The sequence below is a fragment of the Pelobates fuscus genome, chromosome 5 (genome assembly GCF_036172605.1).
Source record: "Pelobates fuscus isolate aPelFus1 chromosome 5, aPelFus1.pri, whole genome shotgun sequence".
Taxonomy (NCBI): Eukaryota; Metazoa; Chordata; class Amphibia; order Anura; family Pelobatidae; genus Pelobates; species Pelobates fuscus.
The window spans coordinates 273,693,853-273,708,761 of record NC_086321.1 but is presented as its reverse complement, the minus strand read 5'-3'; positions in this window follow the sequence as shown (position 1 = coordinate 273,708,761).

Below are 14,909 nucleotides of genomic sequence, written 5' to 3'. Positions count from 1 at the left end.
ATGAAGGTATAATTTGAAAATGTGTTTGTTGAATATCTGACACTACTTAGATATTTTTAGAGACATCACAGAGAACGTGTTTCTCTAACAAAGTACAATATGTATTCTCTGGCTCTAGCCTGTACAGCTGCTGCGGTCAATTAAGAGTTCATACTCTCCAAATTCTTTAGTAATATATGTAGATATAGTTTGGTCAGAAACATCTCTGGCACCTTAGACATAAAACTGAAAGGCTGAACTTTATAGACACGCATTTCTTTTCAGCCTATGTAACTATACTGACTTCTGAAAAATCTGTGTGTTCAAATGTAATGGAGCAAGTAGACGTGTAGAAGAGAACATCAAATTATGAATTAAACAAAGTACCGTATAAGCCGAGTTTTTCAGCACATTTTTTGTGCTAAAAAACCCCAACTCGGCTTATACTCGAGTCAATGTCTGTATTATGGCAATTTACATTGCCATAATACAGACTGGGGGCTGGCAGCGAGCGCTTACCTCTCCTGCAGCTCCTGTCAGCTCCCTCCTCCTCCGCGCCGGTCCGTTCAGCACCTCTGTCAGCTCCCAGTGTAAGTCTCGCGAGAGCCGCGGGGTCATAGTGCGGCCACGAGACTTAGTGTGAGCTGACAGGGGAGCTGACCGGACCGGCGCGGAGGAGGAGGGAGCTGCAGGAGAGGTAAGTAAAAGCCCTGCCAGCCCCCCTCCTACACTGGACCACCAGGGAGTGAGAGCCCCCCTCCCTGCCATGTATCAAGCAGGGAGGGGGGACGAATTTTTTTTTTTTTTAAATATAAATAAAATTAAAATAAAATAATATTTTAATAATAATAATAATTGGAAAAAAATTATTTAAAAAAAATAAAAAATAAAAAAAATGCCCACCCCCCACCAAGGCTCTGCAACACACACTCACACTGCATCACACACACTCACACTGCATCACACACACTCACACTGCATCACACACACTCACACTGCATCACACACACTCACACTGCATCACACACACTCACACGGCTATCACACACACTCACACTGCATCACTCATACACACACTGCACTCATACACACACACACTGCATTCATTATATACGCACACTGTAAATAAATATTAAATTAATATAATTTTTTTTAGGATCTAATTTTATTTAGAAATTTACCAGTAGCTGCTGCATTTCCCACCCTAGTCTTCTACTCGAGTCAATAAGTTTTCCCAGTTTTTTGGGGTAAAATTAGGGGCCTCGGCTTATATTCGGGTCGGCTTATACTCGAGTATATATGGTATTTGCTTCCCAACAAGTTCTCTTCGGTCTGGGAATAGACTGCAAGGGTTTCTTCATATTGAAATACGTCCAACCCATCTGGTATAGTAGACCACAACGAGCAAAGCTTTGCTCCACTGACATTTCATGATTACTCAGGATAGATCAGGAGATTAAGCCATGTAGAGCGTTTAAAGCCTAACCAGAAGCACCAGTGTTTTAATTAAAACAGTGGTGATTCGTGGGATGTCACAACACTGATAATTTATCTCTAAGCATGTGATGACATGCCATGCCATGAGGAATTTGATTTCAGAATACAAAATCCAAGCTGTGAAGGACATGACGCTACTTGAGGTCATTTGGTAGGACAGTTATATATCCATTTATTCCTAATGCTGCATCAATAAAGCAAAAATAGAAAGGCTTTAAAAGTTTGAAACCTATGTAAGAACTGAGTGGTGACCTTGCTGATCAGTTTTCTTGTAGGAATCCTGGCAAAATATATTTTCTAAAAAATAAAAGTTAGCTGCTATGCTAGTTTATTGGATGAACACAGAAGACCAGCTAACCAAAAGCACAGCCAAGACCCTCAGTTTTATTTATTTAAGGAGTTGCACTAATGCCCTTAATTGCTTAAATTTGAATTGTGATATTTGGACAAAAGTATGTTGTATCAAATTTTCTGATCAGTAGTAACTACCTTAGGAAGAAACACAAAGGGAAGTGTATGTAACTGCTCTATCTTTGCAAAAATGCTGTGAAAGGAGGAAAGTGTGTGGGTTTTTTTTTCTGTTTTTTTTTTTTTTCTCAAAGGGGGGTTATTGTAACATTGTTCTCAATAGTTTTACAACTTCAAGAAGGTTTATACATTGGCAAAAGACCAGAAACATTTATCAAAACTTTGACATTAGTTTAAATGACAACTCACACACCTGTTACAGAATTTGCTATTTAAAGGTACTGGAAGGTAACCCCCTTTTGCACATTTTATCTTAATACATCTTGCAAATCCAAAAGAATAAAATAAGGTATCTGTTAGAGAAGTGAAATATTGCAGTAACAGGTTGGATACATACTTTAATGGTTGTGGCCTGTCTTGTGTCAGGAAGACTTGGAGGCATGATGAAGATTCATACTGGCAATTAGGTCATGAGATGACTTGGCTACTTGTCTTATTGTGACTTTAAGCGAACCTTCCTTTAGTTGCACAATACTCCTAAACAAGGTGATCAAGAAATACCTTCGTTGAGATCTGTGTACTCAGATCTCTCCATTCAGTAATCCAGGGGCTGGTGTGTGTGCAATATATGGAACGCTTATGGTCAGATGGATTGGAAAACACTTGGAAGTATACCTTTCATGTCTGTGGAGCTTGCTATTGTACAGAGAGACTTAAGATGACGTAACAGTTTTTTGGGGGGCGTTATTAAATTGAAAACCAAGTAACCACTAAAAAACTTGTTCAGATTTCAGTTTTATGTTTGATTGCATTCACTGAACATAAACTGACAGAGAGGTGTTAAGCACTGCAGCTTTGTGGATGGGAAGAACAAGCCCTAGACTGGGCCACTGGTGAACTCAATGCTTAAAGGAACACTATAGCGTTGGGAAAACAAGTGTATGCCTTACGCTAAAGTGTCCTAGTCACTATTTGTGATCATCGCCCCCAGTACAGTAAGGGTGAAAAATTTAATTTACTGTCCTTTTGTTGCATGCCGTGCTTCTCTCTGCGGCTGGCCCACCTACTTCGCTGAGATCATGAGTCTTGATGATCTCAGCCAATCCAATGCTTTTCAGTAGGAAAACATTGAAAGGGTAGTGCACACATGTGGAGAAATGCCATTCATGTGTTCTCTGTTAGACCATCTGAGAAGCGTCTTTCTGCTGAAGCGTCTCAAGTGACTGTAGTGACAGAGACTAGAGGCTTTTAACAATTTAGTAGATATAACTTTAAGGAAAACATGATTGCATTTAGTGCTGCATATTATTTTGTTTTACATATTACTTAAATCCAAGCCCTGTTTGTGCTAGAAAAATTCAAGCTTCTTATTGAGTTGCCTAAATTCTCCTGGCTAAAATGCAGGTGGTCCAAGGACAGTGCTTAAGTGTGCTCATGCAAATGCCCACAGGAAGTTTTTTACTTGGAGGAGTAGGTAGTTATGCTTTAGGAGCGCATTCCTGCAACTTCTGATAGCCCTGTGTAGCTATTGGAATCAGGAAGAAAAAGGTGTTTGTAAAGTTTTATACAGGAGATGCCTCTGCAAATAAAGCACTTCAGCAACCTGAAGTGTTTTATGTGTGTGGAGTGTTCCTTTAATATAAGGTTAAACCTATTTACCTGGCTCTGTTGGATGCAGAAATATGATTGGTGAATATTACAGGAGAAGGCAGGGGATAGAATTCAGAAATGTTAGCACTCGCACAGCTGTCATCTTATTTACCTTTTCCATCACAACTGCGCATGCATATACATCACGGGGTGTAGTACATAATGCCCATTTAACTTTCGTTTTGAACAAAATACAAAGTATCCACTGCTACCCCAGCTATACTTTTGAATAATATACATAGATGTTTCCTATTCGCACTATCCCAAATATTTGCATGCACTGTGCATCATTCAGAAAAACACCTTTCAAAACAGTTGTAAAAAATCCACGTGTTGTTTGCACTCAAAACTGAAACAGCATGACTGTGTTTGACAAGTATCACCTCCTTTATTAACTTTCAATAATAAATAGCAAAATAAGTAATATTACTGACTGGGGTCGGCGTGCATGACAGACATGGGCCCATACGGCTGGAAATGTTTTGTCACTCCTGAGGAAGCGGCAGCATAGACTCACAACTCATCCAAGCCTTGCGGGCATATGTCCCTGCATGTTCTCCCCTTCCCCGTCAGTAATTGTTTATTTTTGCTCTCTGACACTATTTTGTATTCTAACTTTGTAAGTATCTATAAATGGCAACCTAACCTACTAGCTGCTATATAATGCTAGTTCCATTTTTCAAATATTGTAGTTTAGGGGGAGTCAAATAACAGCATGCTCTTTTGAAGAAATGTGAAAAATATACATCTATATGTGCATAAGCAATGTCTTTTAGAGTGAAGAGTATCATCATGTATAAATGGAAACTGTCATGCCTTAAAGGACCACTATAGGCACCCAGACCACTTCAGCTCAATGAAGTGGTCTGGGTGCCAGGTCCCTCTAGTTTTAACCCTGCAGCTAAAAAGTTACCAGTTTCAGAGAGGGTTAATCCAGCCTCTAGTGGCTGTCTCACTGACAGCCACTGGAGGCGCTTTCGCGATTCTCACTGGCTTACGCAATTCTCACTATGAAAATCACAGTGAGAAGAAGCTGGACGTCCATAGGAAAGCACTGAGTAAAGCTTTCATATGGGCTGTTTTCAGGCGCATTTGGATCTGATGTCGGCAGGGGGTGGAGAGTTCCCCGGCGCTGGAGAAAGGTAAGTGGCTGAAGGTGTTTTAACCCATTCAGCCCAGCAGGAGGGCCCTGAGGGTGGGGGGGGACCTAATGACACTATAGTGGTCCTTTAACTGGACCTCCACAATCTCCTTACAAAGGAGGTTGTTACACTTTTGTAACACCCACCTCTGGTCTGTCCGCATTAATCCTTTGCTCTTCTTTGACTCCACATGCTTGTGACAGTGACCCATCAGAGTGGCGACTAATTGGTAATCGGAATTCAGGTTAAATACTCTGTAATGCTGCCAACTAAAATTGGTTTAAAGCAACACATATTTTCCTGTCTTGATATCTGAGTACATCTATTTTGTTTTAAATTTGTGATGTCTGCTTTTTGTCCTTCTGTGACTGTGCATTTGAAGGTTAGTGCTTGCACTTCAGAACACTGAAGTGGTCATAGTGTTTAGAGTAACACTTTAAAGGGACACTCCAGGCACCCAGACCACTTCTGCCCATTGGAGTGGTCTGGGTGCCAACTCCCAATACCCTTAACCCTGCAAGTGTAATATTGCAGTTTTCATAAACTGCAATATTTACCTTGCACGGTTAACTCCTCTACTAGACAGCCATTAGAGGGCACTTCCGTGTTTATGGCACATGAAAAGTGTGCTATAACGTCGCTGGACGTCCTCATGCTATGTGAGGACCTCTAACGTCGCTGAAATCCCCATAGGAAAGAATTGAAAGCATTTTTCAATGCTTTCCTATGGGTAGGTCTAATGCACGTGCGCGGCATTGCCACGCATGCGCATTAGGTCTCCCCCCCGCCGGTGACCGCGCATGCTCAATAGGTCTCGTCGGCCGGGCAGGAGCGTGGGCGGACCCTGACCCAGTGCCGAGGGACATCGGCGCTGGATACAGGTAAGTCACTGATGGGGTTTTAACACCTTCAGCAACTTGGGATGGGGGGTGGAAGGGAGAGGGGACCTGCAGTGCCAGGAAAACGGTTTGTTTTGCTGGCACTGGAGAGTCTCTTTAAGCTTGAGTCAGACGTCACAAGGGCAGCCAGGACAGAGGTAAGCAAATCCATCAAACGCTTTTGACTGATGGATTATAGGGAAGTTACCTGGGCAACTGAAAAGGAACCTTAAAGGGACACTATGTGCACCCAGACCACTTCAGTCCCCTTAGTACCTGAGGGGGGAGGCACTAATAGTAGTCCTTTAAGCTCCATCCATTGATATAGATTAACAAACATGTTGCTATGCATAAGCAAACATAGTTCCTACTTTTACCTATGTTTACATTTTTTTAAAATAAAGTAGGAACAAATAATAAAGGGAAACACATTAATAAATAACCCGTGCAAAGTGACAGTGCTATTTTAATATATACATGCACTTGCTACCATTAAGCCTAAATGTTGTGCTCTTTTTACTTTTATTGGTTATAGTCGTGAAAGAATAACAAAGTTAGGAGTCAGGCTATATCTATTCTCAATATATCTAGTTCTGCCCAAATAATTTTATAATTTTGTACCCCCCGCCCCCTCCCACTCCCCATCTCAAATCTGATGTATACATAAATACATGAGTAATGTTTGTCATCTGGCTTATAACTTTGTCAAGCTGGGCTGGTCTTGCTTAGAATTTATTTGTTCATATATCTCCAGTACTGCTTTACTGACCATATTAATGTATAGTTTGTATAAGTGTTCTGATGACATTTTTTAAAGTGTATTTTGAGGATGTAAATTGATTAACTTGCCAACATGCTATAGCAGGCCCAGTTAATATACACCATAGCACCATAATCATATTTGTACAGACAATGTGGCTTTAACTTCTATTCTGCACTACGTGATGTGGTATAGACTACTGCAATGCAATTGATTGTTATTGTTTTGTTAAATTACATATACATCCATATTGCCATATGTCAGCTAAACAAAATTACCTATGAATGGTAAAGTTACTGATAATTGATTGTATTTTATGTATGTGTTTTTAAATAAAGTATAAATGGCTAAGCACAACAATTGCACCTGTCAAAATCTGTTAACTTAAGTTTGCAAATCTAAACACAAAACTGTAAATCACTGTTTTAGCTCCATAGAGTAACACTGTAAATGTACAAATGTGAGACCCTTACATTGTACTATTGTAAGCTCCTCACCGACTTTAAAATAGTATGGGCAGGGTTACCATCTATGGAACATTTTCTGGTTTTGAGGTACATTACTAAAGATTTGCGAGCCCTTTATTCTAATAAGATTTCCACAATCTCACTGTATCAGCTGAACTGTCTGCAAGGCATTTTGTTGCAATACAGGACACTTTGTGTTTCCATTTTACTTTGTTTCATATATAATGTTACAATTTCCCTATTGCTTGTTATTGCACTACTGGTCCCTTATATAGGATTCTATAGTGCTGACTTTAAATTTTTACATGTTTGGGGAGTAAACCTTTCAAATAACTTTTTAATATAATTTGCTGTGTTGCAGATGCAATATTGTTTAGATTTCTGATTGGGGCTTTATCACCTAAATTGTGCTTTCATTTTACGTTTGTTTTACAGCTCCTGTGTAACCTAATGTTTTATGAGCCTATAGTACAGGGGTAGGCAATCTTTTAGCAGCACTGTGCCGATATAGGAAGTTTTTTAAATTGAGGTGTGTATGCTGCCGTATTCTGCTTGTTATTTATACTGTAATTGGTTTGTATCGTTGAATTTGTGCGTATGAGCTATTATATTGCATATGTTCATGAGTAGTTTGTGGTATCGTGTATGATACCTATGTATGGGGGCTGCTTGTGGAATTGTGTGTGTGGATAGATATGTCACATTGTGTGTTTGGTAGTGTGTGTATGTGTGGGGGCTGTTTGGGGGTATTGCATTGAGAGGCTGCACGTGGGGTTGTGTGCATGTATGTGGATTGTTAGCGGGTTACGTTTGTGCGGATTGTATGTTTGTGGGCTGTTCGTATTATTTGTATGAGGGGAGGGTTTTTGTGCATTTCTGTGTAAATCGAGCAGTGTGGGTGGCTTCCCTGGGTTCCAGTGGGGACCAGGCTGGCCAGGAACAGGTCAAGGACAGGAGCTGCAACAGCAGCTGCAGGCTGCTCTACTATAGTGTGGATTCCCATTCACAAGTGCTGGGAGTAAATGATCTGAGATCACTTACTCTATGTGCTGCAATGCATAAATTGAGGATTGTCCTTCACCACCTTTTCGTATTAGCAGATATCTGAAGATTCACTGGGACTCCGATAGGCCAGAGCCTGTTTGGCTGTAGTAGCCTTGAGTGCTGTGGGTTGCTTACCCCTGCTATAGTACTTACTCTTTTCAAAGTACCTATTTTTGTGGTCTGCGTGCAGTCCCAAATTTATTTGAGCCATCCTAAAATTTCTGTGTAATGATTACTATATTAATGTAGTCTCTTATCAGTTTTACCCCTGTTATCAAGGATTGATAAACATACTTCATTTTCACATTGTACATCTTAAAGGGACACTATAGTCACCTGAACAACTTTAGCTTAATGAAGCAGTTTTGGTGTATAGAACATGCCCCTGCAGCCTCACTGCTCAATCCTCTGCCATTTAGGAGTTAAATCCCTTTGTTTATGAACCCTAGTCACACCTCCCTGCATGTGACTTGCACAGCCTTCCATAAACACTTCCTGTAAAGAGAGCCATATTTAGGCTCTTTATTGCAAGTTCTGTTTAATTAAGATTTTCTTATCCCCTGCTATGTTAATAGCTTGCTAGACCCTGCACGAGCCTACTGTATGTGATTAAAGTTCAATTTAGAGATTGAGATACAATTATTTAAGGTAAATTACATCTGTTTGAAAGTGAAACCAGTTTGTTTTTTTCATGCAGGCTCTGTCAATCATAGCCAGGGGAGGTGTGGCTAGGGCTGCATAAACAGAAACAAAGTGATTTAACTCCTAAATGACAGTGAATTGAGCAGTGAAATTGCAGGGGAATGATCTATACACTAAAACTGCTTTATTTAGCTAAAGTAATTTAGGTGACTATAGTGTTCCTTTAACACATAACCCTGTCTACATTGCTACAGAAACCCTAGAGTTTTTCTTTCTTGATCCTGAAAAGCATAATAAAGTAATGAATTTGTGAGCTGGACAGAAAAATTCCATCTGACATGGTCTTACACGGCACAGGAAAATAGGGGAGCAAGAATGGCAGCAAGCTCCAAACACTTCTAGCCTTTTGGAAGGTTGCACGATAGTTTGGGCATAACCTTCATGACTGACCTTTCCCATGTGGCAAAGATTATGCCACTTTACACAACAGAAAAGTTAGAGATTAGGAATGAATAGTCCTTGATCGTCTTCACATTAATCACTCTTAAGAATTAGTAGCTTGCTACATATATAGGTTAATGAAATATGCTCTTGATTCCTTCAGGGTCATAGCAATCAAGACAGAAAGGAGATGGGCTTCAGCTCAGTATAAGGGGGTGGGGCAAGCTCAGAACAGAGGAGGTATGTAATGTTGATAATTAACAAAAAGTACAAGTGACTCATGATATTAAATGTATGCTTACTAATGCAAGGAGCCTAAATAACAAAATGGGGGAACTAGAGGCAGTAGCATACACTAAACAATATGATATAATAGGCATAACTGAAACATGGTGGGATAAGACACATAACTGGGCAGTTAACTTAAATGGGTACATGTTATTTAGGAAGGATAGAAAAAACAAGAAGGATGGTGGGGTATGTTTGTATGTCAACCATGAGTTAAAGCCAAATCTTAAGCAAGTGGAATGTGATGAGGAAAATGTGGAAGCTTTATGGGTAGATATCTGCTTGGGGGGAAAAGAAGGGAAACCAACTATTGGTTGGGATATGTTATAAACCACCTAATGTTAATAGTGACGAGGAACAACAGCTGTTTGAGCAAATTGAGAAAGCTGCAAATCTGGATAACACTTTAATTATTGGAGATTTTAATTACCCGGAAATAAATTGGGACAGAGGGACTAGTAGCTCAGCAAAGGGAATTTAGATTTTTAAACTTGTGACATGAAGGTGTCACTTAACAACATGTACAAGCACCAACTAGAAAGGACGCTTGTCTGGACCTGGTTTTAACAAACAACGTTGATCTTTTGACCAACATTCAAGTAGGTGAGCACTTGGGAAATAGTGATCACAATATAGTGTCCTTTGAAATAAATTCAAAAAAACAAAAGCACATGGGGTATACTAAAACATATAATTTTAAAAAGGCCAATTTCTATAAGTTAAGGGCAGCTTTAAAATATTATGACTGGCATAAACTCTTTAGTGAAAAGAACACTGAGGATAAATGGAACGTCTTCCAACAAATATTAGTAAGGTACATTTCTCAGTATGTACCATTGAGTAATAAATATAAAAGAAACCAATGTGGCTTAGTAGAGAAGTAAAACGAGATTAAAAATAAGAAAAGTGCATTTAAATGACTAATCAGATGCATCTTATAAAAGATATAAGGAAGCCAATAATGCATGCAAAAAGGCGATTAGATTTGCTAAACTTCAAAATGAAAAAAATTATAGCTAAAGAGAGCAAAACCAACCCCAAAGCTGCTTTTTTTTTTTAGTACAAAAATTCTTAAAAAAAGAAACTAAAAATTAAAGTGTAGGTACACTAAAAACTGAAAGGGGGGTGTTAGTTAATATAAACCAGGAAAAGGCAGGAATTTTAAATAACTATTTCTCCTCCGTATATACTAAGGAAGAACCTATGACAATAGATGTGCAAATGATTGCTACTAAAAACTTGCAGAATAATTGTAATTGGTTAACTCAAGACAAGGTTCTGCAGCAACTAAAGAAAGTTAATATAAACAAAGCTCCAGGGCCTGACGGTATCCATCCACGTGTACTTAAGGAACTAAGTGTAGAAATAAGAACCTCTCTTTTTAATCTTTCAAGATTCTTTTCTTTCAGGAAGTGTTCCGGAGGATTGGAGGACGGCAGATGTGGTTCCTATATTCAAAAAGGGTTCAAAATCCTTGCCTGGAAATTATAGACCTGTGAGCTTAACTTCTGTGGCTGGTATATTTGAAAGGTTATTAAGGGATAATATTCAGGAATTCCTTGAGAAGAACATGGTTATCAGCAAAAATCAGCACGGTTTTATGAAGCACAGGTCATGTCAAACTAACTTGATTGCATTCTTCAAAGAAGTAAGTAGAAGTATAGATCAGGGTGTTGCAGTGGATGTGATCTATTTGGATTTTGCCAAGGCATTTGATACAGTTCCACACAATAGATTAGTGTTCAAACTCCAGGAAATCGGTCTAGATGAAAATGCTTGTTCTTGGGTAGAACATTGGCTTAAAAACAGAGTACAAAGAGTTGTCGTTAATGGAAAATTTTCAAGCTGGATAGAGGTGGCAAGTGGTGTCCCTCAGGGGTCTGTTCTGGGACCCCTTCTATTTAACATGTTTATAAGTGATCTTGAAGAAAGCATTGAAAGTCATGTTTCAGTGTTTGCAGATGACACAAAACTCTGTAAAATAATACAATGTGAGCAAGATATTACTTTGCTGCAGAGTGATTTAGATAGACTGGGCACTCAAATGGCAGATGGAATTTAATGTTGAAAAATGCAAAGTTACGCACTTTGGCGTAAAGAATACACAAGCAACGTATACCCTTAATGGAAGCGAATTAGGGATAACAATACACGAACAGGACTTGGGAATTGTTATAGACAACAAACTATGCAACAATGTGCAATGTCAATTAGCAGTGGCCAAGCCCACTAAGGTATTGTCATGCATGAAAAAGGGCATTCATTCTCGAGACGGGAATATAATTGTGCTTCTTTATAAATCACTGGTAAGACCACAGCATATTCAATATGTGCAATTTTGGGCACCTGTTCTAAAGAAGGATATTGGCACTAGAAAAAGTGCAGAGGCGGGTACAAATTTAATAAAAGGAATGGAACATATCAGCTATGAAGAAAGGGTAAATTCAAACCTATTTAGTTTAGAAAAACATCGCCTGAGAGGGGATATGATAACATTATACAAATATATTCGGGGCCAATACAAACCATTGTGTGGAAATCTATTCACAAACCAGACTTTACATAGGACACAAGGTCATGCGTTGACACTGGAAGAAAGATTTCGTCTAAGGGAAAGGTTTTTTTTACTGTAAGAACAATCAGGATGTGGAATTCTCTGCCTGAAGAAGTGGTTTTATCAGAGTCCATACAGATGTTCAAACAGCTACTAGATGCATACTTGCAGAAACAGAATATTCAAGGATATAATCTTTCAATGTAGGGTAATAACTGCTTGATCCAAGGATAAATCTGACTGCCATTCTGGGGTCAAGAAGGAATTTTTTCCCTAGTTTGTTGCAAAATTGGAAGTACTGGGTTTTTTGCCTTCTTTTGGATCAACAGCAAAAAAAATGTGAGGAAGGCTGAACTTGATGAGCGCAAGTCTCTTCAGTTATGTAATTATACCCATATATTGTGCAGTTGGTTAGGTCTTAAACTTTACAGTGAAAAAGTCAAGCAATGTTAAGTGCACAACTGATTATGGGCTAACATTTCACATTAGGAAGCAATCCACAAAATAGTTACCGAATATAAGCCGAGGCCCCTAATTTTACCCCAAAAAAACTGGGAAAACTTATTGACTCGAGTATAAGACTAGGGTGGGAAATGCAGCAGCTACTGGTAAATTTCTAAATAAAATTAGATCCTAAAAAAATTATATTAATTGAATATTTATTTACTGTGTGTGTGTGTGTGTGTGTGTGTTGCAGAGCCTTGGTGGGGGGTGGGCAATTTTCTTATTATTTTTTAATTATTTAACAATTATGTTTTATTGTTATTTTAATTAATAAAATATTAATAAAAATAATAATAATTATTATTTTTTTTCATCCCCCCTCCCTGCTTGATACATGGCAGGGAGGGGGGGCTCTCCTTCCCTGGTGGTCCAGTGGCATTGGTAGTTCAGTGGGGGGGGCTGCAGAGATCTTACTTACCTCTCCTGCAGCTCCTGTCAGCTCCCTCCTCCTCCGCGCCGGTCCGTGCAGCATCTCTGTCAGCTCACAGTGTAAGTCTCGCGAGAGCCGCACTATGACCCCGCGGCTCTCGCGAGACTTACACTGGGAGCTGACCGAGGTGCTGAACGGACCGGCGCGGAGGAGGAGGGAGCTGACAGGAGCTGCAGGAGAGGTAAGTAACCGCTCTGCAGCCCCCACAGCCCCCAGTCTGTAATATGGCAATGTAAATTGCCATAATACAGACACTGACTCGAGTATAAGCCGAGTTGGGGTTTTTCAGCACAAAAAATGTGCTGAAAAACTCTGCTTATACTCAAGTATATACGGTACTCGTGCTCTGCAAATTTCTCATCGTTGACATTTGGATTCACAACACACACACTGAATACAGGATTGTAGGTTGTGGATTGATGCTTTTAATACACACGCAAACTGTCCACCAAGAGATACAGCTCTACATACTTTTCATATTATTGGAATTCACACACACAACCTAAAAACATCACTAATTTAACCCAAACGGTTTTTCAAAGCAACAGACAAATCACAAGTCCAAACCAAAAATCTCCTCTCAAGCATTTTCGGTGCACAAAATAAATAAATTGGGATGGGCTAGTAGTAGTAGTTTATATCATATAGAACTGCTTGTTAGATTAGAATAAACTAGGGATTGACCAATTTTTTTTTTTTTTAGAGCCGATACCGATAATCTAAACTTTCAGGCCGATAATTTACTGATATTTTGTACATTTACCATTTTGAAAAAAAATAAACCATTTCTAAATTTCTTGTCATGGGCCCAGCGGTCCTGGTATGTATTATTGGCAATATCGGTATCTCTATAGGCAGATATCGATATTGCCAAAAATACAGAATATCGGGCAGACGGATAATTGGTCGATCCCTAGAATAAACCATTAAAATACATTTTAGGGGGTAGAGTATGTCACGTAGAGCTATATAAAAGAATAAACCTATATGTTTGTATCTGATTTCTTTTTACTTTACAGTGTTTTAACATTTGACAAGCCAATAATTATCACCTGTGGCAAGTACACTTCATATACGGTTTTGTTTATATAGATGAGATCTTCCTCCGCATTCAAGCTTCAAACTTCTAAAATGAGTTACTTTCCATGTAATCCCTTATAGAATCAAACAGGAGATCCCATAGAACAGGATTGCCCAAGAGGTAGATTCCCAGATATTTTAAAACTAAAAATTCCACGATGCTTAGTCATTCTATAATGCAGGCAAATCACCATGAGAGATGTAATTCTACAACATCTGGGATCTACATTTTAGGTACACCTGCCCTAAAATGTGCAAGAGTACAGCAGTGATGTAACTGCTCTTGAATAAAGAGGAGGGAGTTGAAGAAGCGTTCATAGGGCCATTTTAAGGTAAGTACAATTCTGCTGCAGCTGCATACCAGGGCCATCACAGACTCATGGCAAAATATGCCGATACCCCTAAAGATTTAAAGATGTAATACTCTTTGAAAGAGACACTTTAAAAGAATATTACAAAACTTTAGAATATATACATTGCAAAGCAACAACAAACAGAACAAATAGGGCAGTGTAAAGATAGTGATCACAAATTAATCAACCAAGATCTGTGGTTTGCTGTAATTAGTAATGGTCTTACCCAGTGACAAAAAGCTATTATGCACCTTGATGTCCAAATTGTGTAACAAATAAAAAAAAAAAAAAAAAAAGGCCATCTCTCTTTTTACTGCCTATAGCATCTTATCGGACACTAAAACAAGGCATATTATCTGGCTTCTTTGAAATTAAATGATAAATGCCAAATAGGTTTTGCTGCTTACAGCTATTTTATAAAGTTTGGACTAATAAAAAAAACAGGAATTTAATTATGTCGGCTTCCCAGCCCTACACCATTATCAATATTCAAAGGATTTGCGGGCTTACACCCTGATATTCTTAGATAGTGAACCCGTACGATATCTGTGTCTGTTTCCATATTTCAGTTTATTATCCACAGTTGATATCTTACTTCCCTGTGATGTAGACAAAAGGCACAAACAGTAACTATAAATGACCAGGAGGGACATATTACATGAAGAGACCTCTAGCTTCCACACTACTGAGATCATGTACTCCGTGTGACTTTATTTAATCATATTTATAGGT